The sequence below is a fragment of the Nipponia nippon genome, unplaced genomic scaffold (genome assembly GCF_047370975.1).
Source record: "Nipponia nippon isolate SJK-2023a ecotype South Korea unplaced genomic scaffold, ASM4737097v1 scaffold_29, whole genome shotgun sequence".
In the NCBI taxonomy this organism is placed as follows: domain Eukaryota; kingdom Metazoa; phylum Chordata; class Aves; order Pelecaniformes; family Threskiornithidae; genus Nipponia; species Nipponia nippon.
Genome location: NW_028262346.1, coordinates 4704129 through 4730243, shown reverse-complemented (window position 1 = coordinate 4730243; position 26115 = coordinate 4704129).

The following is a 26115-nucleotide window of genomic DNA, read 5'->3' as shown; positions in this document are numbered from 1 at the left end:
GAGCCAAGGGCTTTATGGAGTGGCACAGATTGCATTCATATGGCTAAACTCTCTTTTCCAAATGCCCTATCCCCAAGAAGAAAAACTTCATCCATGATAACTGCTGGGAAAAAATCCCTGTCCCTTTCTATTTTGCAAACTGTGCTTGGGCACTGGCTGGAAAAGCACTAACTGGCACAGGCTAAAACCGTGCTGGTGTGGTAGCAATTTTTAGTTTACATCACTGAAGCATAAACACAGGGATTTTTGCCAGTAGATCCATGGGTACAGAAACATTCATTTGGGAAAATAGGCATTAAAGAGATTTTGCTGGAAAAATTAGCATCTCATCTGTCAATCAGATCTCAGTCAGGGGCACTGCCCTCGCTTGGTATCAGTGGGGCTTCACAGTTTTAAAAAATGTTCAGCATTTTCAGGTAATGTTAACCAGACCTGTGTGAGCCACTCATCCCTCTTCTTCCCACTCTTAACAGAGATTGTCATCTTGAGAGTTATACATTTAAATACCCTTTATTCAATACAGAGGGTGTTTTCCTTTCTTCATGTTTAGTTTGAGCATCCTTGAAAGGTAATTTGAAAAGCTGCTTGAATACCTTCAGTGTTGTGGAGAGTTCATATTTTCCAGTTTTCCTAAGCAGCTGAACTCCAGCAAATCCCATAGTTTTGGTCACTTATCCATTTTTCTTAGCCTGCTTTTACATTTCCAGATCCTTTCATATTGCTATGATTTGACAATATGCAATTATTTTATTTGTTTTGCATGCATATACCTGCAGGCAGCATCTAAGAAATGATTCTGTCAAAGAGAGACTTGGACGAAACAGACTTTTCTGGTGATATTCATTGCCTGTAAAAAAGAATTACTCAACAAACAGACATTTATTCCAGATCTAACTGCCTATTCATACAGTTCAACAGACTGTCAGATTAACTGTAATGGTGCCTTCTGGTGACTTTGAATAATACAAGAGTCTGTGCCCTCTCAGATTTTTTTGCCTGTTTCTGTTTAAGTGGCTGTATTGGGTGTCAATGTTCAGGTTTTGGAAGTGGGAGTTTGCGGGCATGGCCTCTGTGAAAAGAAGTTGAGGTTTCTCCCTACCCAAATTTATTGTAATTGGCAATAAATTAAATTAATTTTCTCCAAGTAGAGCCTGTTTTGCCTGTGCCAGTAAGTGGTCTCCCTGCCTTTATCTTGACCCATGAGCTTTCTTATTCTAATTATTCCCTCCATCCCACTGAGGAGAGGGAGTGAGTGAGCGGTTGGGTGGGCTTCTGGCTGTTTGCCAAGGCTAATCCACTACAATGGAGTTAAGACATAGTACTTGAAAACAGAATGGATGCTTTTCCCTGATACAGAGGAAATTTAGTTCAATTCAGTTTAAATTTAAGCTCCTCCTGGTAAACTTTAAGACTCCCTGAAACTCAAGTCCCATGACTATTCAAGTGGAAAAGCAAGCAAAGAAGTACCTTGTTTAAAGATACATATAGCTGTACACACTTGGATAATACATATGCATTTTATATATCATGCTTTTTAAGCACAAGAGAACTTACTTTCATATAACTTTTAGACAGAAAAGACAATTTTGACTCTGTCATTAAATGATTTAAAAGCAAAAATTAGCAGTCTCTACAGACAAAGAAAAGGCTATACAACCCTCTACTGAATAAGAGGAAAGAATAAAGCAGCCAAGTGAACAAATCCAACCAACCCAACTGTTCCCTAGATTGTTCCACTGTGAACAACTTGCCCTCAGGCTTCTAATAATCACTTTGCATATAATTCGGCAAGTGGTATTTCTTCTTTAACTGAAAGCCAGAGAAAGTAAGTGCAAAGTCCTGTACACCACACAATCTCTGAGAGTAAGTGGTTAATAGAACAAGGAAATCTTATCTTCTGTACATAATCAAAATGAGAATACATTATTAGCTTGACAGGATACAAGTTTCAGAAGAACACAAATGATTTAGGAGCTGAAGCTCCTATAAGCTTTAAATGAGATTTAATTTCTAAGTCAAGCTGTGTCTCGTTTATCAGTCGAAACATGTATTATCAACCTGTACATTCAGATTAACTGAAACAATTTGTGAATTCAAGACAATTTCAGCTAATTGTCTGAATACTTCTTCACTGACATTTCCCAATGGAAAAACAATAATCTTTTTCAACTTAGAATACTGTATAATTACTAATGTAACTCATACTTAAAATAAGAAAATTCCCAAACATTTTTAGGGTAGTTATTCCAATAATTTTCTTACTTTGTATGTTTAAGCTTGTGCACTTGTGTTCTCTTTCTATCTGAAGAGTGTAGGAAAACCTGTATTTGATTGCAAAATTTTTTTCTGGATGTTTTATTTCCTTTTCACTTCTCATACTATTTATATGAACCATATATAGTCACACAGATGTACTTTTAATCTTAGCTAATGCAAAATGTGATAAAATTTTCTGGTTTGAAGCTTGTTTTTTTTTTTTACCTTCTAGTGCATTCGTGAAAATACATATAAATTGAAAATAAAACTTAAATAGGTGTCTATTTCTCAATCATATGTAAAAATATTCAGTTCAATTAAAAGTCAGTCATCACTCCCTTTCTTCTGGAAAAATGTCAGTAATTAAATAGCTGGAAACATTTATTCCAGTGGTGTAAATGGGTGGAGCCCCACTAACTTCAATAGAACAATGCTGATTAACTGCAAAGAAGACTCCAGCATTTGGTTTCCAAATCCAAGGGTGATAGGCTCTGTAGAAAAAGATAGTTTCCCTGCCTGCTGCAGATATGGACTCTTATACATACATAAAACATGAAAACACACACCAGTGTGCCAACAGGTTTTAAATTATTTATCACATTTAGAACATAGAGTGTGATAACATTCCTGAAGTTGCTTTTTCATTTCTTATAGCAGGTTTGCTTAATGAATGTTCAGCATTTGTTTGCTAACCATGAATGTAAAATGGAGCAAAATAAGATCCTTGTCAAGCACCATTTAAATGGTAATGCCAGGGTTGCAAAAGGTGATAGTCTGTGTCCTTTGTAAACGATTTATTCCTGCTTTCCTTGCATAGCCTGCTTGCAAAGTTGACTGATTTAGCACCTGCTGTTTTAGACTAAGATTTTTCTAAATGTCTGTATATTATGAGGTACACATGTTAAAGGTGTGCTTGCACCAGGGTGTGCATGCAGGGCGGGGGTCTTCTATAATTTGTGGTCTCTGTGGATTTTTGTTTCCTCCCTTTCAGAGAAGATTACTTCAATAATTTTTTGGTTTTTTTTTTTTATATGTATGATATAGGACTCAAGAGTTTTCAAACTGCAGATATCTTGTGTGTGACACTCAGAAAACTACATGGAGGCAAATTTCTTTTAACACTGAGTGTCTGTGCCATCACCCAAAGTTATAGGTCTCTTCTGAAAATTAGATACGTAAAATTTTCTTGTCCAATACAGATACAAAATGAGATCCAAGATCCATGTGTGTCTCTTGCTTACTTAGGCTATAAAAGTACATCTACAAAAGAGTTAATACTTTAGCTACATTTTAGGTGTCTAAATATAAAAATGACCTTATTAAACTCACGTTCAGTTGAAATCCCAGAGTATCCAAGGGTATAACTCTATGGATACTCATTTTGGCAATGACTTTTCCAAAGCCCTTTAGCCATCAGTCCCTTAGCTATTCACGCTATTTTGTTGTGCACAGACATACCAACTGCAATGATTGTTTGGCAGTTTATATTAACTAGATATCTGAAATTATCAGGGAGAAAGCCCCCATCTTTTCTCATAGCCGTTTGGTATGTGAACTGATCCTTTTTAAGTAGTGATTGTCACTTAAACAAGAGTATCACGGAACTATGTCCTGACTAACTACTAACACCGCTCTTTGGAGAACTATTCCACAGTTTTGAATTATTCTTCTCCAGTGAAAATCCTTCAATCTTCCTCTTATGGTGAAGATGTTTTTTTCTGACATAGGAGCAGTTTTGTAACCAGGATCTCCATATTAGACCTTTCAGTCACCTCTTCTGCTATGTCTTTGCTATCGCTGTTAGTCTTTTCAAGTCCTCTAGTTATTTAAGCAGCTAAGTAATTTAATGTAGACTCTAAAGGACTTTTTTTTTTTTTTTTTTTTTTTTATTTTAAAGTTTCTGGAATTAAAACCAGGTAATCATCTAGCCTGCCAAAGCAAACAGTGAGGACTTGAGCTAGGGACTTTCAGGATCTAAAAGCTGATCCCTGGTTATGCAGAGAATTATTTTGTGGTAAGCATGAAGTTGCTTATGTGTGATTCCTCTCATTTAATTTTAGCTGTCTAGAAGGAAGGTGTTTAATGTAAATTAATTATTGAAGTTTCCAGCACAGTAGATGGAGAAAGGGATTCTCTTACAGAGGGCAAAATATTCATTCCAAGGGTCTCCAACTGAGAGCATGATATACCTTCTAGAAGTATTTCTCTAGGGACTAGGCAGGTGGCTTACACTAAGCACCTAACTTCAGATGCCAAAGTTAGGTGAAATGATGCCTTAACTTCAGTGCCTTTTTTTAGACTCTAGTACATTTCTGGGCCAAAGTGTACTAACAAACACCCATGTCTGAACACACCTGCAACTACCAAAAATGTTGATTTTCAAACCAGCTGTCTCACCATCATAATTCTTGTCAGAAATTTGTTTCCCTTATGCTCCATCCTTATTTTGTCCTCTGGCCTTTTACTGTTGCTCAGAGTTCTTCCCACACTTCCAGATTAGTCAAATGGATGGCTCAAGGTTCATTTAATAAAGTTTTGAGTCTGGTCTCTGTAGGTATGAGATGTAACCTGGAGCTTCCAATCAGAACTCCCAAATAGATGTTTTCAAACAAAACTCTTTCCACAGGGTGAGTAAAAATTTTCACAGGAAAGTGTGCTATAATTATAAGAGGATAGGTTCTCAAATCCAGGATAAAGCTAGTGTACTGAGAGCCAGATCCATCTACCCCAGGGTAGTTTTTGATTTTAGATACAGGATATTTGTGTTCTCAAAGTTCCATTTTGGGTTAACACTGATATTCAGTTTAGTTACTGCTTTATTGCCTTGACTTTACCACTGAGCTTTCTTTGCTAATTGCAGTTGCCTTTTTTTCCCTTGCATTTGGTAAGTTCTCCTTCAGTGAATACACTGGGACTACTTTAACTCTGTATTCCAAAGCCAATGTCAAACTTATGGTTGGCCCAAGTACAGACAAGGTCACTGAATCCTTCATCTAATCACAAGGTGACCAGCACCACCACAAAGTATTGTCTATAGCAGCTGTTCCCCATTAGCTCTGTTTTCAAGTAAAGTCTACTCCTACATTCAGCTTTCTCTCTAGAGGTTAATCTACATGAAGTATGTTCACATATTCTGTTTGAATACTCAAAAGTGCACATAATGACTTTTCTCTCCTCTGTCTTGTTGAGGATATTCAGGTACTGACTGCCAGTATCAAACGAAAAACGCAGCAGTAGTAGATCTTGCACTGATGTACAATGATGGCCATTCAAAGCACAAGAGAGAGAAATAGGACCTCAGGAACAGCACAGCTTTTTTAATGTTTTGTCATTCTAATATTGCTGCTTAACCGTGTTGCTGGTACTGTACTATGGCTGGCATCAAAATTCAGCTGGAGTAGAAAGGGAAGTTGGCCTCATGAAGCACATGAAAATGTGCTGAGTGACTGGCAGCTTTCTTTTGCAGAAGGTGCACATGGAGAATCTCTGGATCTACCAAGATTATGCTGTAGTTACTATTCCTTCCCTGGAAGCTTTTGCATTTCTGCTAACTGCAGGTACTATATGCTTTTTCATTTTTTTTCAGGATACAAACAGCAGTGCACGTAACAGCATTTCCCAAATTTTCTTTTCCCACACCACATTTCAGAGTCATGACTCTATTCCTATTCCTACTTTGTGGCTTCAAATTTGGAAATGAATGAACTGTACATATTTTGAGCATCCTTTTCCTTTCTGCTTTTATGCAGCCTTTCACTTGACTGTGATGTTTGCTTTTCCATCTTTGCCTTCCGTACTTACAGCATAGAAGGAAGAGATCTTAATTTATTATCTAGTTCATAATTTTTCTACACAAGCAAGATTATCAATATATATGTTGTTCCTCATTGCTTTTTTGTGTAATCTATTTTCAGAGGTCTTTAGTGAGGAAGGTATCACTGGCTCCTAGGTAATCTTTGCCAAGATTTCAAAAATATTACCTTATTATGATCTCTGACACCATGAATAAATAATTTCTTTCATTTTTGCAGCACTCTCTACATAGTTGAAGGTTGTTATCAGCTCTTTCTTCTGTTACTCTTCTAGCAAAACAACTGCAAGCTGTTCAGTCTTTCCTCCTAGTGAATGTTTTCTGAAATTGTGCTTGTTTTCCTCTTGACTCCCTTCAGATATTTCTTTTGAAATTCAGTGTCCCAAAGTGGAAGTGCTTGCCCTCCCTTCAAAACTTCTCTGCCTTTGTTCCCAGCCTTGGATATCTCCAAACAAGAGATGATATTGAGGTAAACTAACCCTGCTGGGGCTGAAGCTGGAAAGTTGTTTTTAAAGTTGAAATTTTGTGTTCCTTTATGGTGGTAAAGGATGACCTGTGGTTCAGATTTGCAGTCGCTTGAGCAAAAATTTCCTAGGACAGCCCTCCCCTCTATGTATAGAGCATTTCTTTTTATTTTAGCAAATGCTAAGATTTTTTCTCATTACCTTGGAGCTTAAAACAATGCTCTGATTATTTTACATACTCAACTTTTAACCAAGCCAGAGTGCAGAAACACACATTCAATTACGGAGGGAACATAAGAAATGTTGTTTAAAAGAAAAGCTGTTTTTTTGGTAGGTTTGTCTCAGATGTTCAATATGCTGAACAGAATGAAGTTCACAAAAGTGGAATTTCTGGCTAGCAGTCACTCAGTTTCAATTTGATATTTCTGGCTTAAGTGGACCTGGTTTGGACATTTATGATTGCTGTATGCTCATAGGTGATAATTTCAGCGTCTACTTCTAGCGTAAATCTAAGAATGATTGTTTCTGGGTAGTGTGTGCATCTGTGGTGAGAGTATATTAGGAATATTACAGATAGTTCTGCAGAAACTCAGCACATTACTATGGAAGTGTGCCAGGTGAGCACGAGTATAAGAAAAGAAAGGATTTGGGAGAAACCAAAGTGTTTTCAGTCTCAGGTTGGAGGAAGGAGCGTTTATAGGAAAAGGAAAAACAGGGAGGTATGATAGTGAGCTCTAAATTAAGCATTTTAGGGGCATTAATATGAATCTGTCACTGTATGCATGATCCTTGTTGGTTTCAACTCATGCATGAACCATGAGTTTGGGAATTCCTCCTTCTTTGAAGGCATCTAATTTCCCTAGTTTTCCCACTCCCCCACAGTACTGAATTCCAACTGGCTTTGGGGCATCTTTCACCTCTGAAAGGGGTCTGTTATCTACAGATACTGTCTCTTAGGTAGAGAAGAAAACACACTCCTTTGGACTGAAACTTCATCCATCAAGGATCCTGCATTCAGACCAGGGCAGAGTGAAGAGGGCATATGCAAGGTGTACATCGTAGGAACAGAAACATTGATGCTTCTGAGGCAGCAATAATAGAACCAGCTCAGGTGACTGAAGCAGTTCACACATTTAAAAGCTGCTGCTTCAGACTAAATTCATCTCCATGCAGTTTTCTCATTCAGCTGAGAACATTTCATGGAGATGAATTGGCTACTTCACACTTCTGTGAACCTCCTAAACTACAGATGGATGTGGAGAGCTCTTTGTTTTCATCCTTCCTTTTAAAAGTCCCTTTTTCAATACTGGCAATGTCACTGTGGCAAAAGCAGTGTTTTGTGATTAATCTTATATAGTAGTACAGTGGAGAACTAGACTTCCTATAGTTAGGCTGAAGAATAATTTCTGTCTTCTGGGAACATTCTGAGGTATTTTACAGTCTGGATGACTGACCGGGTTGTCTTAAAACTTGTTTCCTTTGGTAGTGATGCAAGCAGAGTTAAGAATTGTCGTGGTTTAAGCCTAGCCAGCAACTAACCACCACACAGCCACTTGCTCACTCCTCCCCCGGTGGGATGGGGGAGAGAATTGGAAGAGTAAAAGTGGGAAAACTCGTGGGCTGAGATAAAGACAGTTTAATAGGTAAAGCAAAAGCCACACGCACAAACAAAGCAAAGCAAGGAATTCATTCACTACTTCCCATCGGCAGGCAGGTGTTCAGCCATCCTCAGGAAAGCAGGGCTCCATCACGCGTAACGGTTCCTTGGGAAGACAAACGCCATCACGCCCAATGTCCCCCCCTTCCTTCTTCTTCCCCCAGCTTATATACTGAGCATGATGTCACATGGTATGGAATAGCCTTTTGGCCAGTCTGGGTCAGCTGTCCTGACTGTGCTCCCTCCCAGCTTCTTGTGCACCTGACAGAGCACGGGAAGCTGAAAAGTCCTTGACTAGCTTAAACTCTACTCAGCAAGAACCAAAACATCAGTGTGTTATCAACATTATTCTCATCTTAAACCCAAAACACAGCACTATACCAGCTACTAAGAAGAAAATTAACTCTATCCCAGCTGAAACAAGGACAAGAATTTAGGCTAAGGGGGTCTGAAGCAGTGTCTTTCAAAAAGTGAAAGATATATACTGTATAGTATATACATATTTATTTTCCATATATTTATACATATGAATATATGCATGTGCATGAATATACATAATATAGGATTTTAATATGTGTATTTGTGTGTATATAAAATAGTTAATAAATTCTGGTGTTTTTACTCTTTGTAACAGGCCAGTGACTCTGTCTGCCTCCTTCCCAAGACACCCCAATTTGTACAGTTCTTCAGAGAGATAGTTTACAAACATGTTTTAAGAACTGCTTTGGCAAATGGCTTATTATTACTTTGGGTGGGAAGATGAAAGTCTAATCAGTCAGTTCTGCTGCGTTCCAAGTAGTTCAATAAGACATGTGATTTGAGCTTTCCTGCATGCAGGCAGCACATGTTTAAACCCTACGTCTTTGAGGAAAAAGAAAAAAACATCATTGGAGAACAACTGTTGGTGCATTGCTAAAATCCATTCTGCATTTTATTTCTGGAAAATAGAACTGGACAGAAATGTAGAATTAAGGAAAGAAAACAAAAAATTGTGTACAAAAGATTGATTTGACAAGGTGGAAGACAGGCAATTAAGGTTACACATGTATTTGTTGTTTACAGGAATGGCACTAAGTAGAAATGGCTGTGAAGGGAGAGAAGACTGTAAAGGTGTCAAGTGTGAGGAAGTAGAATGGGTAAGAGTAGTTAGTCATGGAAGAGAGATAATAGATTATGTCATGGGTCACAGAAAGTCAGGGAAGCTTCCCAGCACCACTTCCTTTTCTTTTTTTTGGGACCTTCAGCAATGCAAGAAAGAGGTACAGCTAGATGGGGAGAGTATCCAGAACTTCACAAGGGAGTTCCAAAACTCCAAAGGTACATCCCAGATATTTAGACTCTCCAAGCAATGGAGAGCAAGATCCTGGGCTGAAGCTTAGGCTGAATTTCAAGTAGGGGTGAAGATCCCAAGAAATACAACTGTGGAGCATGCAGGTACAGAAAGTATCATCTTGTTGAACTCAAAAACAAATGGGAAAAGTTTCTGATGAACAAGATGACATTATATAGGAAAAATCAAGAGCAGAGAAACACAACTTAAGGGTTTACAACCTAAATGATTCTATGATTTTACACCTAATTTATATCTGCTGTGTCATAGCTCAAGGTAAAAAGCCAGCCCTGGAGACATGGATGCTGGTTGGCTGGGAAATTTTTTTACCTCAGATACACTATTTGCTTATATCTTAATAGCAGAAGGAGCTGGTTTTAATTATTTAGAACAGTGTAAACTGGCTACAGTGAAAATGATTGTCTGACCCAGAAGGATTATTAAATAAAACAATGCTTCCAATAAAGTGTGTTGTAATAATTATATATATAATTTTATCATGGGCTACTTCTGGAAAGTGCATTTTCTAAATCAAGGCATTTAGCAGAATTCAGAAAATAACCTGCCTACTCTAGAAAAAATTATTTAATCAAAACCTTCATATATGGAAGCAGCATAAGTACAGATTCAAATTTTAATTCACTGTTTAAAAAATAAATAAGTTTTATTCAGGAAATGTTACATACAGGATCCAATACCTTATTCATACCACTGCAGGAAATAACACAATATGAGATCATTCACTAATGATTTCTTGCACGAAAGAACCTAAAGTTCTACTAACTTGTTGACTAAGAGGATTGGGTATTTTTTTTAATATGTTAGACATTGTTTGATACATTTCTTTTAAAATGGCATAAGCTGTAAAATGTGCAGAATATGGGAAACTCAGTTGTCCTACACCTTTAATACAAAAGAAGAGTCACACAAACTACATTTCCCAGTGTGCATTTCTCCATCTTTCATGCGTGGTCAGGCATAACTTTTTTCTTTCTCTCCTCTCAACCCAGAAATATCAGCACTTTTGTCCCTACATCCATCCCTAAGCTATTTACATGAAATAACCCTTCTTTGCTCTCTCCAGCCATCACACACATACACAGCAGAGAGCAGCCTAAAGCACAGGAATGCTCAGCTAGAAAGATGTCTTACATATTAGAGAAGTAGCATTGTTTGGTACTTAAAAGTTGAGGGTACTCAGTTTTTTATTACTAAATATTGAACAAAAATATGTTTTCCCAAACGTTTGTCTGTCTGTCCATCATTTCTTTAACTTCTCTCCAAAATCTATGCATCTTTAACGTCTTGAAGATGGCCGCTTGTCAATTTTCCTAGACAACATCCTCATCTGTGTCCTGGTTTTGGCTGGAATAGAGTTAATTTTCTTCCTAGTAGCTGGTATAGTGCTGTGTTTTGGATAGCACACTGATGTTTTAGTTGTTGTTAAGTAGTGCTTACACTAAGGCAAGGACTTTTCAGCTTCTTCTGCTCTAGTGACTGAGAAGGCTGGAGATGCATAAGAAGCTGGGAGGGGACACAGCCAGGACAGCTAACCCAGACTGGTCAAAGCGATATTCTATACCATATGACTTCATGCTCAGTATATAAACTAGGGGAAAACTGGCTAGGGGGCCACGGCTCAGGGACTGGCTGGGCATCGTCAGCGGGTGGTGAGCAATTATATTGTGCATCACTTATTTTGTATATTATTATTGTTGTTGCTGTTGTTGTTGTTATTATTATTATCATTATTTTCCCTTCCTTTTCTGCCTATTAAACTGTCTTTATTTCAACCCACAAACCTTACTTCTTTTTTCCCCCTGATTCTCTCCCCCATCCCACTGTGTGTGGGAGTGAGCAAATGGCTGTGTAGTGTTTAGCTGTCTGCCAGGTTAAACCACAACAATCAGTCACAGCACTGCTTTACCACCAAAATTAGCAGAGCTGCATCTTGACTGAAGCATGGTCTTTTCCTTTCTCTCCTCCTGCAAGTCATTAAAATATGGAACAAAACTTGTTCTGGTTTATAGCCTATACAGAGGCTTAGGAGACCTCAGCTTTGTGGTGGCCACTCAATGCACAGTGACACCAAGAACTGTCTCCCTCCTACTGGGAAAAGAACCCCACTGCTGATGTGGATGCCATCACATAGATGGGCCCTTTAGACTGTGTGATTTTTTCTTCTGAGTGATGTTGCAAGGGTCACTTCAGCTTCTCTCTTCATTCCCCCATAGGAGTGGAAAACAGTGCTCTCAGACTGGGAATAGTTTCATTTATATTTCCTTTGAAAAAGCAGAACAACAATAAAAACAAAGAACTTTGGTTTCAGCAGGAACAGTACACGTTTTGAGTCAGACTAATATTTTTTCTTAGCTCTGACTGCAAGTCAGTGCCAGTCTGAGTCATGATTCCTTACCTGTTTCTATGTTGTTTATTGGTGGACGTAATCCTATGCTGCTCCTTGCTTTCTCTGCACTCCTACCCAAATTAATAATAAGTTTCTGCTTTTCTTTTCTACCGGCTTGCCTAAAAAGCAAAGTAATGTAGAATAACAACTTCTCAAAGCCTGACCTTTGAGCCAGTGTTAAGGGAGATTAAGAAGGACAATTAGTAAAACCAGCATAGGTGGCAGCATATCTTAATGTGTAGGAGAGAGAAGAAATACCCATGTCTAAGCCTTATCCCTGAGTTTTGGCTAGTTTTAACACCCACTTCAAACCCTTGCCTAGACTCTCAGGATAATTCTTGTGTGATGAAAATTCTTATATGATGAGTGTTTCTGTATAATGCAGACTCATAATGGTTGGAAGCTAGACTGTCCTTGAAAGACAGAGCAGATTTTTATAAAGTACTTCTTAGCATTTGTAGAAAAACACTCCATTTATTATCTTGGTTCTAATGTTTTTTTAACCTGTGGTCCATGAATCCTTGAGGTCTACTTCTAAGAGCTGCTCAAATGACAGCAAGAACAGCCAACTTTTTGTCAAGAAGCTATTCACTATTAAGGGGTCTGTGCCTCCCTAAGAATATTTTGAGGATCAACAAGCCCTCATGACAAGTTGATAGCCACTTCTTTAATGTATTAGTTTCTAGCCAATATAGATGAATCATATCTGTATTCAATGATTTGAAACTTTCTGGTTCCATGACATTTTCAAAAAAAATGTGGCTTTTTTTTCAGGTTATTCACTGGTGAGAGGCAATGAAATCCTGTGAATCATAGGAAATTTAACTATGATGCAAGTGCTTCATTTGAGAGGTTCTCTTTGGTTTCAGTAAGTGCAGAATTAAACCCTTGTCTCTTAAAAATATTTGCAACTCTTATTTTGTAGTATTTGGCAAATTTCACTTAAAGTTCGTATTTGACATTTGCCAGTACAACTTTCTACTTTAATTCCCTGACTTTGAGACTTGAATACCAATATATAATTCAAATTTTAGCATTCACAAGACAGAGCATGCATGAAAACAGAGAAGACCTTAGGAATAATATTCTGATTCTGATTACTTTAAGAAAACAGCTGACCAGCCATACCCCTGTGCAGCATCTGTTCCACACATAGATGTATAAACCTAACAGGACTTATAAAATGACAGACAGCTTCCAAAGGGTTGTTTAGAAATGAAAATCTGAATTCATACGTTCCAAGGAATCAATCAGTGAAGCATTGTTTTGGTTCCAAAGGAGACTCTGAATAAGGGCTAGGCTATGAAATTATTCCTGCCACCAGATGCTGTTTGTCTGCTTCTGTGCTCTAATTGCTATCAATAATTAAACACAGGTCTCTGATTAATATGCACAGAGGCAGAGATTCTTAAACATTTTAAAGTCATTATAGTACATTTTATATGTTCAGCTAAACACTGCACTCAGGCTGATTATGATTAAATATACTGTTACTAAATTACATATTGATTCCATAAATATCAGTGGATACCCAGAACAAATAAGAAGATTCCTGGTAAACAGAAGGAACATTTTAATTTCAGATGACTAACAGAAAACGGCTTATATTTATTTATATATGTTACATTATGTTGCACATTGTGTAAAGAGATGGCATTTCCCAGTTGACTTGCAGAAAACAGAAAATAATTTCCATCCATTTGGAAAACAAGGAGCTCTGACAATGTGGTATACCCAAGTTTGTGTGACAGCCACTTGAAAAGTCAAGTTTGAATGCAAGTGAAGCTTGCACTTGTTAATCAGTCTGTGACAGGCATGATCTTTTCCAAAACTATGTCCCCAAGGTGATTCTCACTTTCTTTAATAGAATACAGTCTGCAGTATGTCTGGAGAAAAAAAATTTACACTCTTTGAAACTGCCCATGTTTACCCTTTGGCAGGCTGTACAATTTGATGACATACTTTTCTTATGATGATTGCTATTAGTCATACTACTATCCTGCACAGAGGTTTGCCAGACTTTCAAACAGAGGGATGATGATAAGCCATCTCTGGTGATTCACTCTTTCCACTATAGCCATAGAGGTCAGTGCAGCATGACCCCTAATGTCAGGCTTGCAAAGTACAGATTCTCTGGAGTCTGATGCCTCTGTTCAGACATTCTTCATTTGCTCGTCCCAGACCTTTGGGACTGTTGTCCTCTGTTTCCAGAATCCCATGAGTTACTTCCTGTCACTTCTGCTCCATAGGAGAAAGATCCAAACCACTCAGACACCCCTTGGCTAGGGTGGATTGGAGATACAAGTTACTACCCAAGGCAAATTCTCATTCACAATCTGCAGCTAAAAGTGCGTCCTATTCAAAGTTGTATTAACTCCCTTTGTTTCCTTTGATAAGTTGCCACTGAACAACTCTGGGAAGACTCAAATCAGGGGAACAGAGAATCCGTTGGAAAAAGGTTACTGAAAGACAATGAGTTCAGTTAGACTTTGAAAGGCCTCATTCTTTTTGCAAAAAAGTTCCTGTTTTTATAAAGGCTTCACCATTGTACACTGTGAGATGGAGATCAGTAGTTGATTAATTTTGAGACACTGGCGAAAAATCTTTATAAAAATGATATCGTCTAAAGTTCTCTTCCCTAACTTACACTCCCAATCATTCAGGCTCTCTTCCATAGATTTTGTTATCAGAAGGGAAAATCCCATCTTCTGAAAAATGAGTTCAGAACCTAAGATGACCAATGCAAATCAGCAGTTGTTTCTACAGTTAACTACATTCTGAAAGGAGCTGTTGTTGTTCAGGATATGAGATAATTTAACTTCATTGCTTAACATGATATGGGTACTTAAACATAACTGTCTAATGTAATTTGTCATTTTAGATGCACTGGGTTTTTATGTACATGCCTCCAGCTGCACTCCAAAAGGGTATAGGTCCCTCCTAGGTCCTGTGTCATACTGACAAGCCCAAGAATGTCTCAGATTTCCAGGATGTTGCAAATGGCATTTATGTTTAAGCAAGCTGACTCATTGGCATATGTCATTTCTAGTTTATGCGTTGCTAGTAGAGTCTCATAAGGATTAATGCTCATCAGATATTTGGAACAATAATGTACCCAAAGTGTAGCATGTGTCATGACATAGTTAATAAAATTAGAAATCTTCAATTAGCTGTTGTGCATTTCTGTATTGTAGTTAGAGACTTCTATTAGGCACTTTAAGAGGAGGAACAAGCAAAATATGATTAAATATGGCTAAAATCCTAACACAGTCACAAGAACCCTTCTGAATGGCTTTAAAGTTGAAAACTTAAAGCACTATATATTGTCTTAAAACTAAGATATATTAAATGCTGGAATGTTTCCTAATAACAAACCCAGTGTAGTACTCTATTACTTTGCAGTAGTTCTGCCATACAAAAAAAAATTGCCAAAAAAATTGCCAGATTTTCTGACAAGCTGATATTATTGGTCAGAACAGCTTAGTTACCTGCTATAAAGTTCAAATGACATTACTCATTTTAAGACCTTATTTACAGCTGCTCACAACTTTACAAGCCCATAACTCTGTGGACTGAAAAACTTTGTGTACATATAGTGCTTTGTGCATGAACTGTACATGTAACCAGATCATACTAAAATTTTGTTGAAACATTCTGGCCAAAACAGCTCAAATATACCCCCTATATTAGGCAAGCTAGAGAAACAGATATTGTTTTGTTTGCAGAAACCTCATAGTTAAAACCATAAAAATGTAAGCATTTTCTTTTCACAGCTGTGTGTTCTAATACAGACAGTGCATTTGGCAGGAATATGGCCTTAGCATCTTAATTCAGTCCCTCCCTGGGAATTACATAATGATGGGATTATGTACCATGGGTTCCCTATCTGTTGCAGAAAACTGATGCCTCCAGCTGCACTCCTAGGGATCAGGCTCATAGAATAATGCAGACTGCTGTTTGTAGGACTCCATCTTATTTATTGAAAAAGTTGAAAGGTGAATAGCAACCAAAACTGGAGACTGAAAAGAGAAAAAATATAATCTGAGAACTTAATGAAGTCCTGTTTGCAGTGGATTGATGATTAATGACCTTTTAAATAGAACTAATTGAAGGCTGGAAAGTAAACTCATCCCTTTGTAGACCTCCAAAAAATCGCAGAAGGAAGAGATACCATGAAGGCTTCAATAACAGATTTCAAGCATATTGCACATACTCTTAGTTGTTAAAAATCCACTTGTGAGACAAATCATATTTGAGGTGTACTTTCCTTGATGTGTAACGAGGCACAAAATCTGTTCCCTTTCTCCTCCTGTGTTTAGGACATCCATAGTGGTAGTAGACAGATGAATTTTGTAATTTCTGAAAAGATGTGAGTTTACCATCCAGCCTTTTTCCTCACTGAGATCTTCCACCTGTCCTATTACCTCTTTCTGGCCACTCATTCTAGAACTACATTCTTATGAGTTAAAAGGTATGACCTGCTACTAAAGACTTCTCCTTACCAAGGCTAGGCTGGACTTTCATCTCCCCTGCAAGACCTTCCTTCTTTCTGCCCCATGCTTCCTACCTGCCAAAGACTGCCTATTTCCTCCCCACACCCTTCCTTACAATTTTCCATGTTCCTATTTCTTTTTGGCCTGCCTGTTAGATGAGATGCACCACAGGTAGTGCTGTGAATGTTATGACTGGTCACCTGTCTCCCAGCAACTGAACTGGCCAGGCAGAACATGTTACTTTTTAGCAGCCACATGTAACCCTTAGGCTGTATTTTTGTACAGCTCAGTTGTGAGTACTTTAATATCTTTAAGATTTCTACTCTGTCCAGTTTGGCTGATATTAGCCAAGGGGATCAAAAGTTATTGTGAGAAAGAAGGCTGACAGAAAGACTCAGTCACAGAGATAGAAGTGATGCCATCACATCAGGTTTGTCCCCTTAGGAAATCAGACTAAAATGTGGGATGCTTTCAGTATTAAGAAATTTGATTGCTGCCCTGGAGAATTTCCTCACTGAATCTGCCATAGCTTTCTTACATGATGTTGGGCACATCACTTCAATCACCTAAGTATGACTTCAAATATGAAAGGCAGTGGAGCTGAGCTATGGCAACAAAAGCTGCAGTAACTAGGGGTTGTGCTTTAAAAACACATAAACTACTATATAATGCTAACAACTCTGAAAACATGGGTCCTGTGGGACTGGTTCAGGACACTGAATGAGGGCAGAGTCATAGCCTGAATTTTTCTGGCAGGCATTTAAGAAAACATTTGGGTTCCTGAAGTGACATTTGGGTGAAATTTAGAAGCTGAAGTTTAGGAAGACAGTTCTGAAAAAAAACTGTGTTTACTTTTTACTACTTGTTACCTGAGTGAAACTGGGATCATTACTAAGATATTAAGAATTTGGGGATTCTGATCACATTTTTTTCTTTCCAATTTCCAGTGATTTCTCAAGGCAAAATACACAATCAGTCCTTGAAGAAAACTATTCCCTAGAACAAGGGTTGTCCACCATAGTTTGGTGGTAGGACTGGAACTGGTGGCAGTAGTGTCAAGGTCAATCACAACGGTAGCAGCAGGAGGTCGTGGCTATCTGCTGGTCTAAAACTCATAACTATATCCTGCCAGTTCTTACCACAGCCTACAGCTGATCAAATTATAAACACAGTCCCAGTCCTCTGTCTTTGTCATGCTCCAGTCATACTTTCACTCCCATGAGCTACATAGAGTTCATTCTGTCCTGTTACTATTGATCAGCTGATTAGGGGTTACAGTCCCTGGGCACATGCTTACACAGAAATTATTCTAAGAATACTTCTTTTTACAAGTTTTCTGTAGATGCTCATACAGTACCTGCTGTTGTCTCATCCCTCTTTGAAAGTAGAATGTACATTAGAGAATCGTAGGTCTTTAAAATCTGCTGCTAAAATATATTCATGCTGTCTTTTTTCATTTATTTAATCTTTCTTGATTGTTATGGGAAAGAAGAGAGAAGATATCTAAGGGAAAGGCAGCAATTATCAGCAGCAAGAAGTACATGTTTTGTGCCACCTTGTTTTCCAGAAAGACAGAGATGATCCAGTTTCTATTGGATTTCCTTAAGGAAACCACACCAAGCTAAAGTCATGTACATATGGCCAATTAGACAGAGAGCATACTTAACATTGCTTTAATTTAAAAGTGAAGCTATCCATAAAAGAAACAAGAAAATAAGATGAGTCTGGAAGGCCAAGGTAGATCTGTACTGATGCGTAATCCTCAATATATGTATAATATACTTACTACAGCTTTTGATGACTGTGTTATGTATCATCGTATTTTGTGCTGTAATCAAAATGTTTGTTGTGCTTTCTCAAATAAGTTATGTTACTGAAATATTACTCTTTAAGAGTAGGTTTTTGGGACACGTTACAACATCCATCAGATAATGCTAGAAACTCTTGATAGGCAAAATATGCTGACCTTTTTAGGGCATGGACATATACTACAGCTTAAAAGCAAATGATTCAGATATTTAAACTCAGATCTCAATTCTGTTTTCAGAAAGGCATGATTAGCATCTAAATATGTGGTAATCTGAAACCTTGCCCCTTTTTGGTACTAACTGATTTTTTTACCATTGCATCTATGATGAACCCAATGAAATCTTGAGTATCATAGCACGGAGCATCTTAATGTGTAAGTCCTTTCACTAAGTCCGTCTATGCCTCTCCTTTGCACCTGAATATCCAAATAAGTCTATCTTAGAGGAGTATTGAGAAAATAATTAATGTTAGAGAAATAGCAGGGTAATAGTGAGCACCTGAGCATAATTTCCCAGAAAATTAATCATTTTATTTCCAGAACAAGGTTTGATTAGCACCTGGTAAGACAGACCTGGGGCTAAATATGGAACAATGAGCATTAAATGAGCACTGCCCATTCTGAATGAGCCAAAGGTCCTGTGGATTGATGTAATTTTATATAGTATTGTAAAGTGTATAAATATGCACAAGACAAGTAAATTCAGGTATACAGATAACCTGGACTCTAATATGTCTGAATACTCAGTGCTGAAGTGAGCAATATTTGCTAAGTGTCTTTTGTGTAGCTGTTATTTGAATTCCAAAATGGGTATTAAGAGTTTTCCTCATTAGCTTCCATGAACATAAAATCTCATTCTAAAAATCCAGTTGAAAAATCATTCAGGGAACCTGGGTAACATATAATAGATATTTCCAATTCCTATAAACTAATGATAAAAAATCAGAAGTATTATTTGGAATTATTTAACATTGCAAAGTTTAAGATAACTCAAATCTCAATATTCAGGAGGTTATTAAGTGTCAGAGATGTAATGTAGATGGCACACTCAAATATTGGGCATCATTTGCAAATATAATAGTGGAGGATATTTTCTGTCTGCTACGTATGAAAATGGAAAACAAAATAATGCATAAACTTATTTTCTGCTATTTCTTATTGAATTAAATAAAATTTATTGTTCCCCTTTTCTAACAATATGTCTCTGCATTGGTGATTATTACCTTCTTACTTCAAAATCTTGTGAGAGAACATAGAAAAACTTTGTTTATCCTTTTCAGCAATTCAAATATTGTCCTGACTTCAACATAACACGCCTGGACTGTTATTTCCTTTTTTTGTTTCTTTTTTTCTTTTTTTTTTTCTTTTAATATTACAGCAGTTGGCTCCTTTAAGCTTATCTGCATGAAGCAAAATTTATATCAAGCATTCTTCATGTGCTGAAGAATCTCTAAAAAAAAACAGCTCCTGAGAAGTGATGCGTACCATATTAAGAAGAAATTCAGTGGAGTAATATTGTAGTCATAATTTCCCCTTTTGGCTTGTCAGCCCCTGCTTGCATCACTACATTATTAATTTTTTCATCCTGGCTGTCCTACAGAGCAGAGCAACCTCTTTTCCTCCCTTCTTTCACTGTCTTTCCCTCCTTGTGCTCTGCTTTTGAATTAGGTTGCAATAAAATTTGTCCAAATTCAGGCTTCATTTTTTATCCAAACCACATTTCAGAAATTTTTACAGATGTAATGAAGAGTAAATCTTCATTTCCACCTATTGCTGGTAAGTATGTAAAGCATTTGGATGCATCAATGTACAGGAGGTTCACTAACACATCATAGTGGGAGGAAATAATCACAGAAATAAGGGTGGGGGGGGAAGTACCCACTTTCTGACAGCACTGAAGAATGGAACTCTTCACCATTTGACAGATTCATATGGAATAAAAAAAAAGGGCTCCAGACTGATCTCTTAAAGGCATCTACTTTGCTCTTCATAGTACTGATGTAGAAATAATTCAGCTCAGAATTCCTAATGCTATATTTAGTTAAATGGAAGCACTTCTCATAAATGCTTTTATCTGGATGGAGTGCTTATTTCTCATCTAAAGTTTCCATTTACTTCTCTGGTGGCTCCAGAAGCTTCACCCCACCTTAAAAAATTTAGATTTTACTGACACTGTATTTCAGTTTCTTACTTGGTGTGTTTCTCTTCCCCAAAGAGCACATGCTGTATTGGGGAAACATCACTCAGAACAGAGCGCAATATGTAACAGTATGATATCAAATTTTCAATTAATTTTGGGAGTACTTGATCTTTAAAAACTATGCTCCACACGTTGTAGTATTAATTTACATGCTTAAATTAAGGCATGTTAACCTTAAGAACTTCAGTCAGGGCTTTCACATGTGATGAAGACACCCACTAATTGCAGAATATTTGTGATCAAATAGTTACCTCTAGATTTGGATTTTTACATTTTTCTTTTCTTTAAAGAAATCCTCTTCAGAATCTCTCTCCTTTCCTTCCTCTCTTATTTACTGTGACTCCAGTTTCCTAAATCTTATGTGTGTCTCAGTGCATGTGTGTGCATAACACTAAATGTTGCAGCATTTCTACAATTAAACTCTACAAATGTTAACAGTAATACCTTTGCTTAATTGTATCATGTAATCCTTGAAGTCCGAAGAGCAGCCTTAAGAAAGAATGCGGTATATAACACATTAGTTGCCTTGGTACATCCCTCTATAGTGCAGAGTCTTTAGTCTGAGCTTTAGAGAATTTCTCCACTGTTTGAGCCTCAAAATACTGAACCTCCCACTGGTGTGAAGCACTTGTACTTGTAATATTCAGCTGCCATAGATAATATACTGAAACACTGCTTGGAAGGAAGATGAGAAAGTAGGCCTTCATCCTTAGTGGATTACTCTAAGCGCTGCATTCAGGTTGCATATTTGTTTTCTGACTTAGTACATCATTACATTGGAAAAATGTCAATAGGTTCATTTCTTCCTTTAAAGAATGATGCTTAGGATATTCCTGCAAGAAATAAGAGCACAGGAAAGACTTGAACCTCATTATGAACTTTCTGGTGGAATGCTCTAATCCCTGGTGTCCTAGAAGGAAACAAGACTTTCTAGATACTTTTGTCTGGCACCTGCTCTATCAGGCATGTCTGGAGAATGGATACAAAACAGGTGAAGAAGGTGAAGAAATGAACTAGGTATTTGATGTCTTCACATACCAGGGTAAATTTTCTTGAGTATGGCCAGAAAAGAAAACATTTTACAGGAAGTCCTTCCTATTGTTCTAAGGTTTCTTAAGATGTTCCCAATCTTAAACATAAGTTCAGCAGGGATTTCAAGGTTTGAATTTTAGATTAAATCTCATAAAACTGGAGTTAAGTGTGGCTTAAGCACCTAAATCCCTGTTTTGGCATAGTCCTTAGTCCTTATATTTATTAATTAAATTAAAAAAAAACCATAAAAGGTCTGTCTGTTAATTAAGGCTGAGGTTTCTAAAGAAGTCTGAATGAATTAGGTAAGAAATTCAAATTAATTTGAGCCTTCTAATACCATAATACTGCTCTAAAATCTTAGCCTAATTCCCTAATGGTACCTTTTTTTTCTTTATTTGAATTATACATTAACTGCTAATGTTAAGTAAAAGGCAAAAGAGATTCCTGACATAAATAAGGTTCTGATTCTATTTCCTATTTTCATCATTGTTGGTATCAAAACCTATACTTGAAGAGGAAATAAAATTGTCTTTTTTTCAGCAGGCAGAGGCTACCAAGATGAAAGAGTATTCTATCTCCTGAGGTATCTATAGCTCTGGCTGAAAGCATAAGAGTTGTTCTGACTCACCTGGGTTTCAGAGCCTGTAAAACATATACAGACACAGTAATTTTACCAGCTCACACACACTACCATTCATGAACCTTAGCACATTGAAACCAGTAGAATGTAGCTGTTATTGAGATAAAACTGTCACCTGAAGTGATATATTGCCTGGAAAAATTTGTCTTAAAAATAAAGAAAAAAGGTAAGAAATGTCATAGGAATTATTAATAGCTGCTGCCTCCAAAACCAAAGTCTGCTTCTTGATACCTTATTACATAAATGTACGTGTAACCCCCAGAAAGCTGATCTGCAGACACTTTGGGAAGACCGTGCATGCATGCCAGTACATACAGACTGAAATCACCCTGGAGCCTTTGCTGCAAAAATTTAATTGCAACAGTAAGGGCTTTTCTTTTTCCCTTTCTTCATCCACCATGTGAAATTGCAGGGAGGTCTTATGAAAAAAAGAAAAAAAAAATAAGAAAACAAAATACATGTCATTGTGTACTTAGCAAAACATTGTGCAAGCCACCCCAAATTCTGAACGGACAGCGATATTTCTCATTCTTGGAAGAACCTTGTCATCAGTCAAGCAACCAATGATACTTCCTTAATATAAACATCACCACGAAACTACTGAAATTATATCCTTCACCCAATCTTACAATCTCATCAAAACACTGATCTACGCAGTGTGACTATAGAGAAGAAAAATACTTGGGTTTAATGCTTTTTTTTAAAAATAAGTAAATGCAACAGTAACTTTAGACACTTCACCTAACCTTAGGAATGCAGGTCAGCCCTAAAACAGCATACAAAACTTCGTGTTTGTATGTGCAACAGGTGTCCTAAATTCCCACTACAGAAATCAAGTGTCTGGTCAATACAGTCAGTGGAGTTAAGAGAAAGGTTCTGCTCAGCCTATAGCTGATCCCTGGGTCATGACTCAATTTCACATTTAAAACATTAATTTAGACTTCTACACATCTGTAGATGAGTTAGGGAATTTATTCATTTGTTTAAATGATGCTGAATAATGACATTTGAGGCAGCTTACCTAGACCAACCACTCCAGCAGGCACCTCTAACTCACCTGCAGCTGCTGCTCCAGGCTTGTTCATCCTGTCTTGTATCCACTAGTTCTGTATGGAAGTTTAGGGCTTTTCAGTGACTCTAGACACATGTTCAGAGGCAATTCAATCAAGGCCCAGAGTGAGAGGAAATAATCTCTAGATTTGTAGGCCTGAAATTAGATGCCTAGATGTGTTGTACGAGCTAGAGGATGATTCAGTTACCTGAAATCTATATATCTTGTTCCTTTTCAGGAACTCTGTAGTATCCGATGTATCCACATGGGACTGCTAAATACAGTCCAGAAAACATACACTCTTCTGCAGCAGAAACTGGAGGTCATGCTAAAGTATTTCACGTAGCACAGGACATTAAAATGCATGCAGCTGAATTCAGTCTCAACCCAGGGAGGAACAATAAGTCTGTAAGGCCAAATAGGCAGCAAGCTGAGTCTTCAGGTACAAATCCAGGCTTGTGGGTGTGTGTGACACCCAAAGACATGCTTTAAGGCAGCTGAAGAATGTCAAAGGCTGAGAGATGAGACAGGGAAGGATGCTAGCCCCTTTTCACTGTCTAGTTGCAGAGCTACATGAAGTGGAAATTAAGCAGAGTGTAACTACCTAAATCCCTTTATAGATCCCTTTGAAGTTGTTTGACTTTCAGAAGTGTTGAATGCTCTGCTCTTCCCAAAATCCAGGACCTATACCTGTGTTCTCATTGAGGTTTTATTTTGTAAGCATGGCTAGAGGGCTTGATTTTCATAGTTGCTGAATAGTATTAATTAATGTCTGTATTTTGGCACCTGGCAACTGCAGAACTCAAAATTAGATGCTATTTTTGAAAATGTGAAACTCTGTCTTTAAGCTCCAGGGAAACATTTCACAGAGATGGAAAGGAGCTGTTTCACCAGCTTCACCTCATACATATAAATCACCAAGTTTTATTTTTAAATGTTGGTTGACTTTTGGGGTGGGGGGGATCTTGTTTAGAATAACTTTGTTTTTTCTTTTTTAAAGGGAGAAGATTAGGTTTTCTTCACACACGGGCTTCGGTATCTGAAGAACAGTGACAGTTCATTTGCAGGTGGGGGACCACCTTTTCCAGCCCCATATGCTTATTTGAGGACTATCTGCTTTGGGAAGTGTACAGACTCTGTCGCTTAGCAACCACCCTCCCTCTTCTCTCAGTGGCAGGAGGATGCTCTCCACATGCATGTGTACCAGTAATCTGGTTTTCAGACCACAGAAGGCCTTGTTGGGATAGTCAGCCAGATCATATACAGAGATATTTTGCAGATGATCGGTCCATTCCAACTCAGCACAGGCAAACTCTGAACCAGCTCCTTGTAATGTTCTGTCTCTGAGCTGGAAGTATTTGAGATCATTATATCTTGTTTGCTGGGAAAATTAAGGGAATATTACCTGGTCAGTGAGTTCCTAGTCCAAGTTTTTACTGAAGAGTCTCTTGCAAACTGTGTGAAGTCTTGCTAAAGTATCCAGGATATTTTATGAGAACAGAGGGAAATGTGAATAACGTACAGTCACAAAAATGGAAAGCCATTACTGCTGCATGAGACTGAACTGAAAAATAGTCATTTAATTGGTTAAGAAACACACAGGGTTCACATGATGATTTTTTTCCCTCTGGCTGCTTGTCAGAAGTGTAATGAAGCAGCAGTGAGTTGGTTATGTATCTTTGTGTTTGTACTACCTACATGAGTGTACAGTAATCATCCGGTGCCAATGGGTCTAAGATGTACACTAGATGGTGCTTGCACAACACAGGGAGCAAAAAGCATGTCTGTCTCAAGATGTGTCAGCAACTCAATGCTCCACCTCCTCCTCGAGTATTTTCTGTGATGTGCACTCTGTTCCATTAAGTTGAGTCACGTAATTAAATACAGAAGGTTCATGAGTGATGTAAAAAAATGGTTATTTGCTATTTCACTGACCAATGCAATAAAGAAATAAAAGCATTCATACACGTATCTGTATGTATGTTTACACATGCTTGTGTATATACACAGTCTTGGCAGTTCCAATTTTCTGAAGACAGAGAGCTGATATGTTGAAGCCTTTTCTATATTGCTTTAAACAGCTACACGTGCACAGAACTGAGATGAAAGGAAGGGCTCTTTATGATATGTTTGTACAGCACCCAGCACCATACAGGTCTTAACTAGTGTCTAAAATCCAGCATGAACTACCAGGAATTTTAGAAAAGGAGAAAAAAAAATAAAAAGGACACATATCTTCCCCATTTCATCAGCATTGTCACAGAAAAGAAAAAGAAAAAAAGAAAAACCTGAATGCTGAAGGAAATTATCTCTGTGCACTATATAAAGACATATAAATTGTGTAAAAGCTTTTTATATATCCTTGGGACATCTGAAAAACTAAAAGGGAAAAAACTAAAGGGGAAAAAACCCTGAATCAATCATTGTTATATTTCCACATGCTCCATAAATTTTGTATATATCAACAAAGGATGTCTTGGATTTCATTCAAAAACAAAAATAAAAAGTTTTAAAAATATTGACAATAATTCAAGTGTCAACATAATATATATGCTCACCATATCCCAGCTCAAATAGGATAAACACACTACCAAGTTATACCATATATTGATTCTTGGTCCATTGTTTTGAAAGTCCAGACACAGTAACAGCTTACAATAGTTTAACATCACAGTTAAACATGATTAACTCTAAATTTGTTTAAGGGTTGTGCTTATTTCAGTCATGTCTGGAGGCTCGTAAACCTGGAATGTGTCTAAAATCAAATGTAATTACTTTCAATGGATGCACATTTTGAGCAAGGCTGGATTTTGGACAGAGAAAAGGAAGTGGATAGCAGGGCTGGGGGGAAGGAAGACTGCCAGAAAGAAGAGAGAAGTTGAGCCAGATTTGCTGGGATTGGTGCCAACACGTGATCCCAAACATCCCAAATCAAATTGTGCTGCTAAAACACAAACAAGAGCTAAA